Below are 15,904 nucleotides of genomic sequence, written 5' to 3'. Positions count from 1 at the left end.
ACGCTGACGTTCCATCCAGACACGCTGACGTTCCATCCAGACACGCTGACATTCCATCCAGACACGCTGACGTTCCATCCAAACACGCCGACGTTCCATCCAGACACACCGACGTTCCATCCAGACACGCAGACGTTCCATCCTGACGTTCAAACCTGACGTTCCATCCAGACACGCCGACGTTCCATCCTGACGTTCCATCCAGACACGCTGACGTTCCATCCAAACACGCCGACGTTCCATCCAGACACGCTGACATTCCATCCTGACGTTCCATCCAGACACGCTGACGTTCCATCCAAACACGCCGACGTTCCATCCAGACACGCTGACGTTCCATCCAAACACGCTGACATTCCATCCTGACGTTCCATCCAGACACGCTGACGTTCCATCCAAACACGCCGACGTTCCATCCAGACACGCCAACGTTCCATCCAGACACGCCGACGTTCCATCCAGACACGCTGACATTCCATCCTGACGTTCCATCCAGACACGCTGACGTTCCATCCAAACACGCCGACGTTCCATCCAGACACGCTGACGTTCCATCCAGACACGCTGACATTCCATCCAGACACGCTGACGTTCCATCCAAACACGCCGACGTTCCATCCAGACACGCAGACGTTCCATCCAAACATGCCGACGTTCCATCCAGACACGCTGACGTTCCATCCAGACACGCTGACATTCCATCCAGACACGCTGACGTTCCATCCAAACACGCCGACGTTCCATCCAGACACGCTGACATTCCATCCTGACGTTCCATCCAGACACGCTGACGTTCCATCCAAACACGCCAACGTTCCATCCAGACACGCTGACGTTCCATCCAAACACGCCGACGTTCCATCCAGACACGCCAACGTTCCATCCAGACACGCTGACATTCCATCCAGACACGCTGACATTCCATCCAAACACATCGACGTTCCATCCAGACACGCTGACGTTCCATCCAAACACGCCGACGTTCCATCCAGACACGCCGACGTTCCATCCAAACACGCCGACGTTCCATCCAGACACGCTGACGTTCCATCCAGACACGCTGACATTCCATCCAGACACGCTGACGTTCCATCCAAACACGCCGACGTTCCATCCAGACACGCAGACGTTCCATCCAAACATGCCGACGTTCCATCCAAACACGCTGACGTTCCATCCAGACACGCTGACGTTCCATCCAGACACGCTGACATTCCATCCAGACACGCTGACGTTCCATCCAAACACGCCGACGTTCCATCCAGACACACCGACGTTCCATCCAGACACGCAGACGTTCCATCCTGACGTTCAAACCTGACGTTCCATCCAGACACGCCGACGTTCCATCCTGACGTTCCATCCAGACACGCTGACGTTCCATCCAAACACGCCGACGTTCCATCCAGACACGCTGACATTCCATCCTGACGTTCCATCCAGACACGCTGACGTTCCATCCAAACACGCCGACGTTCCATCCAGACACGCTGACGTTCCATCCAAACACGCTGACATTCCATCCTGACGTTCCATCCAGACACGCTGACGTTCCATCCAAACACGCCGACGTTCCATCCAGACACGCCAACGTTCCATCCAGACACGCCGACGTTCCATCCAGACACGCTGACATTCCATCCTGACGTTCCATCCAGACACGCTGACGTTCCATCCAAACACGCCGACGTTCCATCCAGACACGCTGACGTTCCATCCAGACACGCTGACATTCCATCCAGACACGCTGACGTTCCATCCAAACACGCCGACGTTCCATCCAGACACGCAGACGTTCCATCCAAACATGCCGACGTTCCATCCAGACACGCTGACGTTCCATCCAGACACGCTGACATTCCATCCAGACACGCTGACATTCCATCCAAACACGCCGACGTTCCATCCAGACACGCTGACATTCCATCCTGACGTTCCATCCAGACACGCTGACGTTCCATCCAAACACGCCAACGTTCCATCCAGACACGCTGACGTTCCATCCAAACACGCCGACGTTCCATCCAGACACGCCAACGTTCCATCCAGACACGCTGACATTCCATCCAGACACGCTGACATTCCATCCAAACACATCGACGTTCCATCCAGACACGCTGACGTTCCATCCAAACACGCCGACGTTCCATCCAGACACGCCGACGTTCCATCCAAACACGCCGACGTTCCATCCAAACACGCAGACGTTCCATCCAGACACGCCAACGTTCCATCCAGACACGCTGACATTCCATCCAGACACGCTGACATTCCATCCAAACACGCCGACGTTCCATCCAGACACGCCAACGTTCCATCCAGACACGCTGACATTCCATCCAGACACGCTGACATTCCATCCAAACACGCCGACGTTCCATCCAGACACGCTGACGTTCCATCCAAACACGCCGACGTTCCATCCAGACACGCCGACGTTCCATCCAAACACGCTGACATTCCATCCAAACACGCCGACGTTCCATCCAGACACGCTGACGTTCCATCCAAACACGCCGACGTTCCATCCAGACACGCCGACGTTCCATCCAGACACGCCGACGTTCCATCCAAACACGCTGACATTCCATCCAAACACGCTGACGTTCCATCCAAACACGCCGACGTTCCATCCAGACACGCTGACATTCCATCCTGACGTTCCATCCAGACACGCTGACGTTCCATCCAAACACGCCGACGTTCCATCCAGACACGCTGACGTTCCATCCAGACGTTCCATCCAGACACGCCGACGTTCCATCCAGACACGCTGACATTCCATCCAGACACGCTGACGTTCCATCCAAACACGCCGACGTTCCATCCAGACACGCAGACGTTCCATCCAAACATGCCGACGTTCCATCCAAACACGCTGACATTCCATCCAGACACACCGACGTTCCATCCAGACACGCCGACGTTCCATCCAGACACGCCGACGTTCCATCCTGACGTTCAAACCTGACGTTCCATCCAGACACGCCGACGTTCCATCCTGACGTTCCATCCAGACACGCTGACGTTCCATCCAAACACGCCGACGTTCCATCCAGACACGCTGACATTCCATCCTGACGTTCCATCCAGACACGCTGACGTTCCATCCAAACACGCCGACGTTCCATCCAGACACGCCAACGTTCCATCCAGACACGCTAACATTCCATCCAGACACGCTGACATTCCATCCAAACACGCCGACGTTCCATCCAGACACGCTGACGTTCCATCCAGACACGCTGACGTTCCATCCAAACACGCCGACGTTCCATCCAGACACGCCAACGTTCCATCCAAACACGCCGACGTTCCATCCAGACACGCTGACGTTCCATCCAAACACGCCGACGTTCCATCCAGACACGCCGACGTTCCATCCAAACACGCCGACGTTCCATCCAGACACGCCGACGTTCCATCCAGACACGCCGACGTTCCATCCAAACACGCTGACATTCCATCCAAACACGCCGACGTTCCATCCAGACACGCTGACGTTCCATCCAAACACGCCGACGTTCCATCCAGACACGCTGACGTTCCATCCAGACACGCTGACATTCCATCCTGACGTTCCATCCAGACACGCTGACGTTCCATCCAAACACGCTGACGTTCCATCCAGACACGCTGACGTTCCATCCAGACACGCTGACATTCCATCCAGACACGCTGACGTTCCATCCAAACACGCTGACGTTCCATCCAGACACGCTGACGTTCCATCCAGACACGCAGACGTTCCATCCAGACACGCTGACGTTCCATCCAGACACGCTGACGTTCCATCCAGACACGCTGACGTTCCATCCAGACACGCTGACGTTCCATCCAAACACGCTGACGTTCCATCCAAACACGCTGACGTTCCATCCAGACACGCTGACGTTCCATCCAAACACGCCGACGTTCCATCCAGACACGCCGACGTTCCATCCAGACACGCCGACGTTCCATCCAAACACGCTGACATTCCATCCAGACACGCTGACGTTCCATCCAAACACGCTGACGTTCCATCCAGACACGCTGACATTCCATCCAAACACGCTGACGTTCCATCCAGACACGCTGACATTCCATCCAAACACGCTGACGTTCCATCCAAACACGCTGACGTTCCATCCAGACACGCTGACGTTCCATCCAGACACGCCGACGTTCCATCCAGACACGCTAACGTTCCATCCAGGCACGCTGACATTCCATCCAAACACGCTGACGTTCCATCCAAACACGCAGACGTTCCATTCAGACATGCTGACGTTCCATCCAAACACGCAGACGTTCCATCCAGACACGCAGACGTTCCATCCAGACACGCTGACGTTCCATCCAGACACGCTGACATTCCATCCAAACACGCTGACATTCCATCCAGACACGCTGACATTCCATCCAGACACGCTGACATTCCATTCAGACATGCTGACGTTCCATCCAAACACGCAGACGTTCCATCCAGACACGCAGACGTTCCATCCAGACACGCTGACGTTCCATCCAGACACGCTGACATTCCATCCAAACACGCTGACATTCCATCCAAACACGCTGACATTCCATCCAGACACGCTGACATTCCATCCAGACACGCTGACGTTCCATCCAAACACGCTGACATTCCATCCAGACACGCTGACGTTCCATCCAAACACGCTGACGTTCCATCCAAACACGCCGACGTTCCATCCAAACACGCTGACATTCCATCCAAACACGCTGACATTCCATCCAGACACGCTGACGTTCCATCCAAACACGCTGACATTCCATCCAAACACGCTGACATTCCATCCAGACACGCTGACGTTCCATCCAAACACGCTGACATTCCATCCAGACACGCTGACGTTCCATCCAGACACGCTGACATTCCATCCAAACACGCTGACATTCCATCCAGACACGCTGACATTCCATCCAGACACGCTGACATTCCATCCAAACACGCTGACATTCCATCCAAACACGCTGACGTTCCATCCAAACACGCTGACATTCCATCCAAACACGCTGACATTCCATCCAGGCACGCTGACGTTCCATCCAGACACGCTGACATTCCATCCAGGCACGCTGACGTTCCATCCTGACGTTCCATCCTGACGTTCCATCCAGATACGCCGACGTTCCATCCTGACGTTCCATCCTGACGTTCCATCCAGACACGCTGACGTTCCATCCAGACACGCTGACATTCCATCATGACACGCTGACGTTCCATCCAGACACGCTGACGTTCCATCCAGACACGCTGACGTTCCATCCGAACACGCTGACGTTCCATCCAGACACGCTGACGTTCCATCCAAACACGCTGACGTTCCATCCAAACACGCTGACGTTCCATCCAGACACGCTGACGTTCCATCCAAACATGCTGACGTTCCATCCAGACACGCTGACGTTCCATCCAGACACGCTGACATTCCATCCAGACACGCCGACGTTCCATCCAAACACGCTGACGTTCCATCCAGACACGCTGATGTTCCATCCAAACACGCTGACGTTCCATCCAGACACGCTGACGTTCCATCCAGACACGCTGACATTCCATCCAGACACGCAGACGTTCCATCCAAACACGCAGACGTTCCATCCAGACAGGCAGACGTTCCATCCAGACACGCTGACGTTCCATCCAAACACGCAGACGTTCCATCCAGACACGCTGACGTTCCATCCAAACACGCTGACGTTCCATCCAAACACGCAGACGTTCCATCCAGACACGCAGACGTTCCATCCAAACACGGAGACGTTCCATCCAGACACGCAGACGTTCCATCCAGACACGCTGACGTTCCATCCAAACACGCAGACGTTCCATCCAAACACGCAGACGTTCCATCCAGACACGCAGACGTTCCATCCAGACACGCTGACGTTCCATCCAAACACGCAGACGTTCCATCCAAACACGCTGACGTTCCATCCAAACACGCAGACGTTCCATCCAGACATGCTGACGTTCCATCCAAACACGCAGACGTTCCATCCAGACACGCAGACGTTCCATCCAGACACGCTGACGTTCCATCCAGACACACCGACGTTCCATCCAGACACGCTGACGTTCCATCCAGACACGCTGACGTTCCATCCAGACACGCTAACGTTCCATCCAGGCACGCTGACATTCCATCCAGATACGCTGACGTTCCATCCAGACACGCTGACGTTCCATCCAGACACGCTGACATTCCATCCAGACACGCCGACGTTCCATCCAAACACGCTGACGTTCCATCCAGACACGCTGATGTTCCATCCAAACACGCTGACGTTCCATCCAGACACGCTGACGTTCCATCCAGACACGCTGACATTCCATCCAGACACGCAGACGTTCCATCCAGACATGCTGACGTTCCATCCAAACACGCAGACGTTCCATCCAAACACGCAGACGTTCCATCCAAACACGCAGACGTTCCATCCAGACACGCAGACGTTCCATCCAGACACGCTGACGTTCCATCCAAACACGCAGACGTTCCATCCAAACACGCTGACGTTCCATCCAAACACGCAGACGTTCCATCCAGACATGCTGACGTTCCATCCAAACACGCAGACGTTCCATCCAGACACGCAGACGTTCCATCCAGACACGCTGACGTTCCATCCAGACACACCGACGTTCCATCCAGACACGCTGACGTTCCATCCAGACACGCTGACGTTCCATCCAGACACGCTAACGTTCCATCCAGGCACGCTGACATTCCATCCAGATACGCTGACGTTCCATCCAGACACGCTGACGTTCCATCCAGACACGCTGACATTCCATCCAGACACGCCGACGTTCCATCCAAACACGCTGACGTTCCATCCAGACACGCTGATGTTCCATCCAAACACGCTGACGTTCCATCCAGACACGCTGACGTTCCATCCAGACACGCTGACATTCCATCCAGACACGCAGACGTTCCATCCAAACACGCAGACGTTCCATCCAGACAGGCAGACGTTCCATCCAGACACGCTGACGTTCCATCCAAACACGCAGACGTTCCATCCAGACACGCTGACGTTCCATCCAAACACGCTGACGTTCCATCCAAACACGCAGACGTTCCATCCAGACACGCAGACGTTCCATCCAAACACGGAGACGTTCCATCCAGACACGCAGACGTTCCATCCAGACACGCTGACGTTCCATCCAAACACGCAGACGTTCCATCCAAACACGCAGACGTTCCATCCAGACACGCAGACGTTCCATCCAGACACGCTGACGTTCCATCCAAACACGCAGACGTTCCATCCAAACACGCTGACGTTCCATCCAAACACGCAGACGTTCCATCCAGACATGCTGACGTTCCATCCAAACACGCAGACGTTCCATCCAGACACGCAGACGTTCCATCCAGACACGCTGACGTTCCATCCAGACACACCGACGTTCCATCCAGACACGCTGACGTTCCATCCAGACACGCTGACGTTCCATCCAGACACGCTAACGTTCCATCCAGGCACGCTGACGTTCCATCCAGATACGCTGACGTTCCATCCAGACACGCTGACGTTCCATCCAAACACGCAGACGTTCCATCCAGACACGCTGACGTTCCATCCAAATACGCAGACGTTCCATCCAGACACGCTGACGTTCCATCCAGACACGCTGACGTTCCATCCAAACACGCTGACGTTCCATCCAGACACGCTGACGTTCCATCCAAACACGCAGACGTTCCATCCAGACACGCTGACGTTCCATCCAGACACGCTGACGTTCCATCCAAACACGCTGACATTCCATCCAAACACGCTGACATTCCATCCAAACACGCTGACATTCCATCCAGACACGCTGACATTCCATCCAGACACGCTGACGTTCCATCCAGACACGCTGACGTTCCATCCAGACACGCTAACGTTCCATCCAGATACGCTGACGTTCCATCCAGACACGCTGACGTTCCATCCAAACACGCAGACGTTCCATCCAGACACGCTGACGTTCCATCCAAACACGCAGACGTTCCATCCAGACACGCTGACGTTCCATCCAGACACGCTGACGTTCCATCCAGACACGCTGACATTCCATCCAGACACGCTGACGTTCCATCCAAACACGCTGACGTTCCATCCAAATACGCAGACGTTCCATCCAGACACGCTGACGTTCCATCCAGACACGCTGACGTTCCATCCAAACACGCTGACGTTCCATCCAGACACGCTGACGTTCCATCCAAACACGCAGACGTTCCATCCAGACACGCTGACGTTCCATCCAGACACGCTGACGTTCCATCCAGACACGCTGACGTTCCATCCAGACACGCTAACGTTCCATCCAGGCACGCTGACGTTCCATCCAGATACGCTGACGTTCCATCCAGACACGCTGACGTTCCATCCAAACACGCAGACGTTCCATCCAGACACGCTGACGTTCCATCCAAATACGCAGACGTTCCATCCAGACACGCTGACGTTCCATCCAGACACGCTGACGTTCCATCCAAACACGCTGACGTTCCATCCAGACACGCTGACGTTCCATCCAAACACGCAGACGTTCCATCCAGACACGCTGACGTTCCATCCAGACACGCTGACGTTCCATCCAGACACGCTGACATTCCATCCAGACACGCTGACGTTCCATCCAAACACGCTGACGTTCCATCCAGACACGCTGACGTTCCATCCAGACACGCTGACGTTCCATCCAGACACGCTGACGTTCCATCCAGGCACGCCGACGTTCCATCCAGACACGCCGACGTTCCATCCAGACACGCAGACGTTCCATCCAGACAAGCTGACGTTCCATCCAGACGCGCTGACGTTCCATCCAGACACGCTGACATTCCATCCTGACGTTCCATCCAGACACGCTGACGTTCAATCCAGACACGCCGACGTTCCATCCAGACACGCTGACGTTCCATCCAGACACGCTGACATTCCATCCTGACGTTCCATCCAGACACACCGACGTTCCATCCAAACGCGCTGACGTTCCATCCAGACACGCTGACGTTCCATCCAGACACGCTGACGTTCCATCCAGACACGCTGACGTTCCATCCAGGCACGCCGACGTTCCATCCAGACACACCGACGTTCCATCCAAACACGCTGACGTTCCATCCAGACACGCTGACGTTCCATCCAGACACGCTGACGTTCCATCCAGACACGCTGACGTTCCATCCAGGCACGCCGACGTTCCATCCAGACACGCCGACGTTCCATCCAAACGCGCTGACGTTCCATCCAGACACGCTGACGTTCCATCCAGACACGCTGACGTTCCATCCAGACACGCAGACGTTCCATCCAGACACGCTGACGTTCCATCCAGACACGCAGACGTTCCATCCAGACAGGCAGACGTTCCATCCAGACACGCTGACGTTCCATCCAAACACGCAGACGTTCCATCCAGACACGCTGACGTTCCATCCAGACACGCTGACGTTCCATCCAAACACGCAGACGTTCCATCCAGACACGCAGACGTTCCATCCAAACACGCAGACGTTCCATCCAGACACGCTGACGTTCCATCCAAACACGCTGACGTTCCATCCAGACACGCTGACGTTCCATCCAGACACGCTGACGTTCCATCCAGACACGCAGACGTTCCATCCAGACACGCAGACGTTCCATCCAGACACGCAGACGTTCCATCCAAACACGCAGACGTTCCATCCAGACACGCAGACGTTCCATCCAGACACGCAGACGTTCCATCCAGACAAGCTGACGTTCCATCCAAACACGCTGACGTTCCATCCAGACACGCTGACGTTCCATCCAGACACGCTGACGTTCCATCCAGACACGCTGACGTTCCATCCAGGCACGCCGACGTTCCATCCAGACACGCCGACGTTCCATCCAAACACGCTGACGTTCCATCCAGACACGCTGACGTTCCATCCAGACACGCTGACGTTCCATCCAGACACGCAGACGTTCCATCCAGACACGCTGACGTTCCATCCAGACACGCAGACGTTCCATCCAGACAGGCAGACGTTCCATCCAGACACGCTGACGTTCCATCCAAACACGCAGACGTTCCATCCAGACACGCTGACGTTCCATCCAGACACGCTGACGTTCCATCCAAACACGCAGACGTTCCATCCAGACACGCAGACGTTCCATCCAAACACGCAGACGTTCCATCCAGACACGCAGACGTTCCATCCAGACACGCTGACGTTCCATCCAAACACGCAGACGTTCCATCCAAACACGCAGACGTTCCATCCAGACACGCAGACGTTCCATCCAGACAAGCTGACGTTCCATCCAAACACGCAGACGTTCCATCCAAACACGCTGACGTTCCATCCAAACACGCAGACGTTCCATCCAAACACGCAGACGTTCCATCCAGACACGCAGACGTTCCATCCAGACACGCTGACGTTCCATCCAAACACGCAGACGTTCCATCCAAACACGCTGACGTTCCATCCAAACACGCAGACGTTCCATCCAGACACGCAGACGTTCCATCCAGACACGCTGACGTTCCATCCAGACACACCGACGTTCCATCCAGACACGCTGACGTTCCATCCAGACACGCTGACATTCCATCCAGACACGCAGACGTTCCATCCAGACACGCAGACGTTCCATCCAGACACGCTGACGTTCCATCCAGACACGCTGACGTTCCATCCAGACACGCTGACATTCCATCCATGTTCCATCCTGACGTTCCATCCAGACACGCTGACGTTCCATCCAGACACGCCGACGTTCCGTCCAGACACGCCGACGTTCCATCCAGACACGCTGACGTTCCATCCAGACACGCTGACGTTCCATCCAGACACGCTGACATTCCATCCATGTTCCATCCTGACGTTCCATCCAGACACGCTGACGTTCCATCCAGACACGCTGACGTTCCATCCAGACGCGCTGACGTTCCATCCAGACACGCCGACGTTCCATCCAGACACGCCGACGTTCCATCCAGACACGCCGACGTTCCATCCAGACACGCTGACGTTCCATCCAGACACGCTGACGTTCCATCCTGACATTCCATCAAGACACGCTGACGTTCCATCCAGACACGCCGACGTTCCATCCAGACACGCTGACGTTCCATCCAGACGCGCTGGCGTTCCATCCAGACACGCCGACGTTCCATCCAGACACGCTGACGTTCCATCCAGACACGCCGACGTTCCATCCAGACACGCCGACGTTCCATCCAGACACGCTGACGTTCCATCCTGACATTCCATCAAGACACGCTGACGTTCCATCCAGACACGCCGACGTTCCATCCAGACACGCTGACGTTCCATCCAGACACGCTGACGTTCCATCCAGACGCGCTGACGTTCCATCCAGACGCGCCGACGTTCCATCCAGACGCGCTGACGTTCCATCCAAACACGCTGACGTTCCATCCAAACACGCTGACGTTCCATCCAGACACGCTGACGTTCCATCCAAACACGCTGACGTTCCATCCTGACGTTCCATCCAAACATGCTGACGTTCCATCCAGACACGCTGACGTTCCATCCAGACACGCTGACGTTCCATCCAGACGCGCTGACGTTCCATCCAAACACGCTGACGTTCCATCCAGACACGCCGACGTTCCATCCAGACACACTGACGTTCCATCCAGACACGCCGACGTTCCATCCAGACGCGCTGACGTTCCATCCAAACATGCTGACGTTCCATCCAGACACGCTGACGTTCCATCCAAACACGCTGACGTTCCATCCAGACACGCCGACGTTCCATCCAGACACGCCGACGTTCCATCCAGACACGCTGACGTTCCATCCAATCACGCTGACGTTCCATCCAGACACGCCGACGTTCCATCCAGACACGCTGACGTTCCATCCAAACACGCTGACGTTCCATCCTGACGTTCCATCCAGACACGCCGACGTTCCATCCAGACACGCCGACGTTCCATCCAGACACGCTGACGTTCCATCCAGACACGCCGACGTTCCATCCAGACACGCCGACGTTCCATCCAGACACGCCGACGTTCCATCCAGACACGCTGACATTCCATCCAGACACGCCGACGTTCCATCCAGACACGCTGACATTCCATCCTGACGTTCCATCCAGACACGCTGACGTTCAATCCAGACACGCCGACGTTCCATCCAGACACGCTGACGTTCCATCCAGACACGCTGACATTCCATCCTGACGTTCCATCCAGACACGCCGACGTTCCATCCAGACACGCTGACGTTCCATCCTGACGTTCCATCCAGACACGCTGACTTTCCATCCAGACGCGCTGACGTTCCATCCAGACACGCCGACGTTCCATCCAGACACGCCGACGTTCCATCCAGACACGCAGACGTTCCATCCAGACAGGCAGACGTTCCATCCAGACACGCTGACGTTCCATCCAGACGCGCTGACGTTCCATCCAGACACGCTGACGTTCCATCCTGACATTCCATCCAGACACGCTGACGTTCCATCCAAACACGCTGACGTTCCATCCAGACACGCTGACGTTCCATCCAAACACGCTGACGTTCCATCCTGACGTTCCATCCAGACACGCCGACGTTCCATCCAGACACGCTGACGTTCCATCCAAACATGCTGACGTTCCATCCAGACACGCTGACGTTCCATCCAAACACGCTGACGTTCCATCCAGACACGCCGACGTTCCATCCAGACACGCCGACGTTCCATCCAGACACGCTGACGTTCCATCCAATCACGCTGACGTTCCATCCAGACACGCCGACGTTCCATCCAGACGCGCTGACGTTCCATCCAAACACGCTGACGTTCCATCCAGACACGCTGACGTTCCATCCAAACACGCTGACGTTCCATCCTGACGTTCCATCCAGACACGCCGACGTTCCATCCAGACACGCCGACGTTCCATCCAGACACGCTGACGTTCCATCCAGACACGCCGACGTTCCATCCAGACACGCCGACGTTCCATCCAGACACGCCGACGTTCCATCCAGACACGCTGACATTCCATCCTGACGTTCCATCCAGACACGCTGACGTTCAATCCAGACACGCCGACGTTCCATCCAGACACGCTGACGTTCCATCCAGACACGCTGACATTCCATCCTGACGTTCCATCCAGACACGCCGACGTTCCATCCAGACACGCTGACGTTCCATCCTGACGTTCCATCCAGACACGCTGACTTTCCATCCAGACGCGCTGACGTTCCATCCAGACACGCCGACGTTCCATCCAGACACGCCGACATTCCATCCAGACACGCAGACGTTCCATCCAGACAGGCAGACGTTCCATCCAGACACGCTGACGTTCCATCCAGACGCGCTGACGTTCCATCCAGACACGCTGACGTTCCATCCTGACATTCCATCCAGACACGCTGACGTTCCATCCAAACACGCTGACGTTCCATCCAGACACGCTGACGTTCCATCCAAACACGCTGACGTTCCATCCTGACGTTCCATCCAGACACGCCGACGTTCCATCCAGACACGCCGACGTTCCATCCAGACACGCCGACGTTCCATCCAGACACGCCGACGTTCCATCCAGACACGCTGACATTCCATCCAGACACGCTGACGTTCCATCCAGACACGCTGACGTTCCATCCAGACACGCTGACGTTCCATCCAAACACGCTGACGTTCCATCCTGACGTTCCATCCAGGCACGCCGACGTTCCATCCAGACACGCCGACGTTCCATCCAGACACGCCGACGTTCCATCCAGACACGCCGACGTTCCATCCAGACACGCTGACGTTCCATCCTGACGTTCCATCCAGACACGCTGACGTTCCATCCAGACACGCCGACGTTCCATCCAGACACGCTGACGTTTCATCCAGACACGCCGACGTTCCATCCAGACACGCCTACGTTCCATCCAGACACGCTGACGTTCCATCCTGACGTTCCATCCAGACACGCTGACGTTCCATCCAGACACGCCGACGTTCCATCCAGACACGCCGACGTTCCATCCAGACACGCCGACGTTCCATCCAGACGCGCTGACGTTCCATCCAGACACGCCGACGTTCCATCCAGACACGCCGACGTTCCATCCAGACACGCTGACGTTCCATCCAGACGCGCTGACGTTCCATCCAGACACGCTGACGTTCCATCCTGACGTTCCATCCAGACACGCTGACGTTCCATCCAGACGCGCTGACGTTCCATCCAAACACGCTGACGTTCCATCCAGACACGCCGACGTTCCATCCAGACACGCTGACGTTCCATCCTGACGTTCCATCCAGACACGCTGACGTTCCATCCAGACGCGCCGACGTTCCATCCAGACACGCTGACGTTCCATCCAGACGCGCTGACGTTCCATCCAGACACGCTGACGTTCCATCCTGACGTTCCATCCAGACACGCTGACGTTCCATCCAGACGCGCTGACGTTCCATCCAAACACGCTGACGTTCCATCCAGACACGCCGACGTTCCATCCAGACACGCTGACGTTCCATCCAGATGCGCTGACGTTCCATCCAGACACGCTGACGTTCCATCCAGACACGCTGACGTTCCATCCAAACACGCTGACGTTCCATCCTGACGTTCCATCCAGACACGCCGACGTTCCATCCAGACACGCCGACGTTCCATCCAGACACGCTGACGTTCCATCCAAACACGCTGACGTTCCATCCAGACACGCTGACGTTCCATCCAGACACGCTGACATTCCATCCTGACGTTCCATCCAGACACGCTGACGTTCCATCCAGACACGCTGACGTTCCATCCAGACGCGCTGACGTTCCATCCAGACACGCATACGTTCCATCCAGACTCGCCGACGTTCCATCCAGACACGCCGACGTTCCATCCAGACACGCTGACGTTCCATCCTGACGTTCCATCCAGACACGCCGACATTCCATCCTGACGTTCCATCCACAGACACGCTGACGTTCCATCCTGACGTTCCATCCAGACACGCCGACGTTCCATCCAGACACGCTGACGTTCCATCCAGACACGCCGATGTTCCATCCAGACACGCCGACGTTCCATCCAGACACGCTGACGTTCCATCCAGACGCGCTGACGTTCCATCCAGACACGCCGACGTTCCATCCAGACACGCCGACGTTCCATCCAGACACGCCGACGTTCCATCCATACACGCCGACGTTCCATCCAGACACGCCGACGTTCCATCCAGACACGCCGACGTTCCATCCAGACACGCTGACGTTCCATCCAGACACGCTGACGTTCTATCCTGACGTTCCATCCAGACACGCTGACGTTCCATCCTGACGTACCATCCAGACACGCCGACGTTCCATCCAGACACGCTGACGTTCCATCCAGACACGCCGACGTTCCATCCAGACACGCCGACGTTCCATCCAGACACGCTGACGTTCCATCCAGACGCGCTGACGTTCCATCCAGACACGCTGGCGTTCCATCCTGACGTTCCATCCAGACACGCTGACGTTCCATCCAGACACGCAGACGTTCCATCCAGACACGCCGACGTTCCATCCAGACACGCCGACGTTCCATCCAGACACGCTGACGTTCCATCCAGACGCGCTGACGTTCCATCCAGACACGCCGACGTTCCATCCAAACACGCTGACGTTCCATCCTGACACGCTGACGTTCCATCCAGACACGCCGACGTTCCATCCAGACACGCCGACGTTCCATCCAGACACGCTGACGTTCCATCCAGACGCGCTGACGTTCCATCCAGACACGCTGACGTTCCATCCTGACGTTCCATCCTGACGTTCCATCCTGACTTTCCATCCAGACACGCAGACGTTCCATCCAGACACGCCGATGTTCCATCCAGACACGCTGACGTTCCATCCAGACGCGCTGACG

General features: G+C 56.1%; 1 protein-coding gene across 5 annotated transcripts in view; it reads left to right on the top strand.

The window, feature by feature from the left end:
- Nucleotides 1–15,904, top strand: part of LOC101172217 (dystrobrevin beta) — a 53,576-nt gene that overhangs the window by 9,982 nt on the left and 27,690 nt on the right. The window lies entirely within an intron of this gene.

This window comes from Oryzias latipes, chromosome 22 (genome assembly GCF_002234675.1).
Source record: "Oryzias latipes chromosome 22, ASM223467v1".
Taxonomy (NCBI): Eukaryota; Metazoa; Chordata; class Actinopteri; order Beloniformes; family Adrianichthyidae; genus Oryzias; species Oryzias latipes.
The sequence above is the reverse complement of the archived record's forward strand: the minus strand, read 5'-3'. Positions and strand labels throughout refer to the sequence as shown.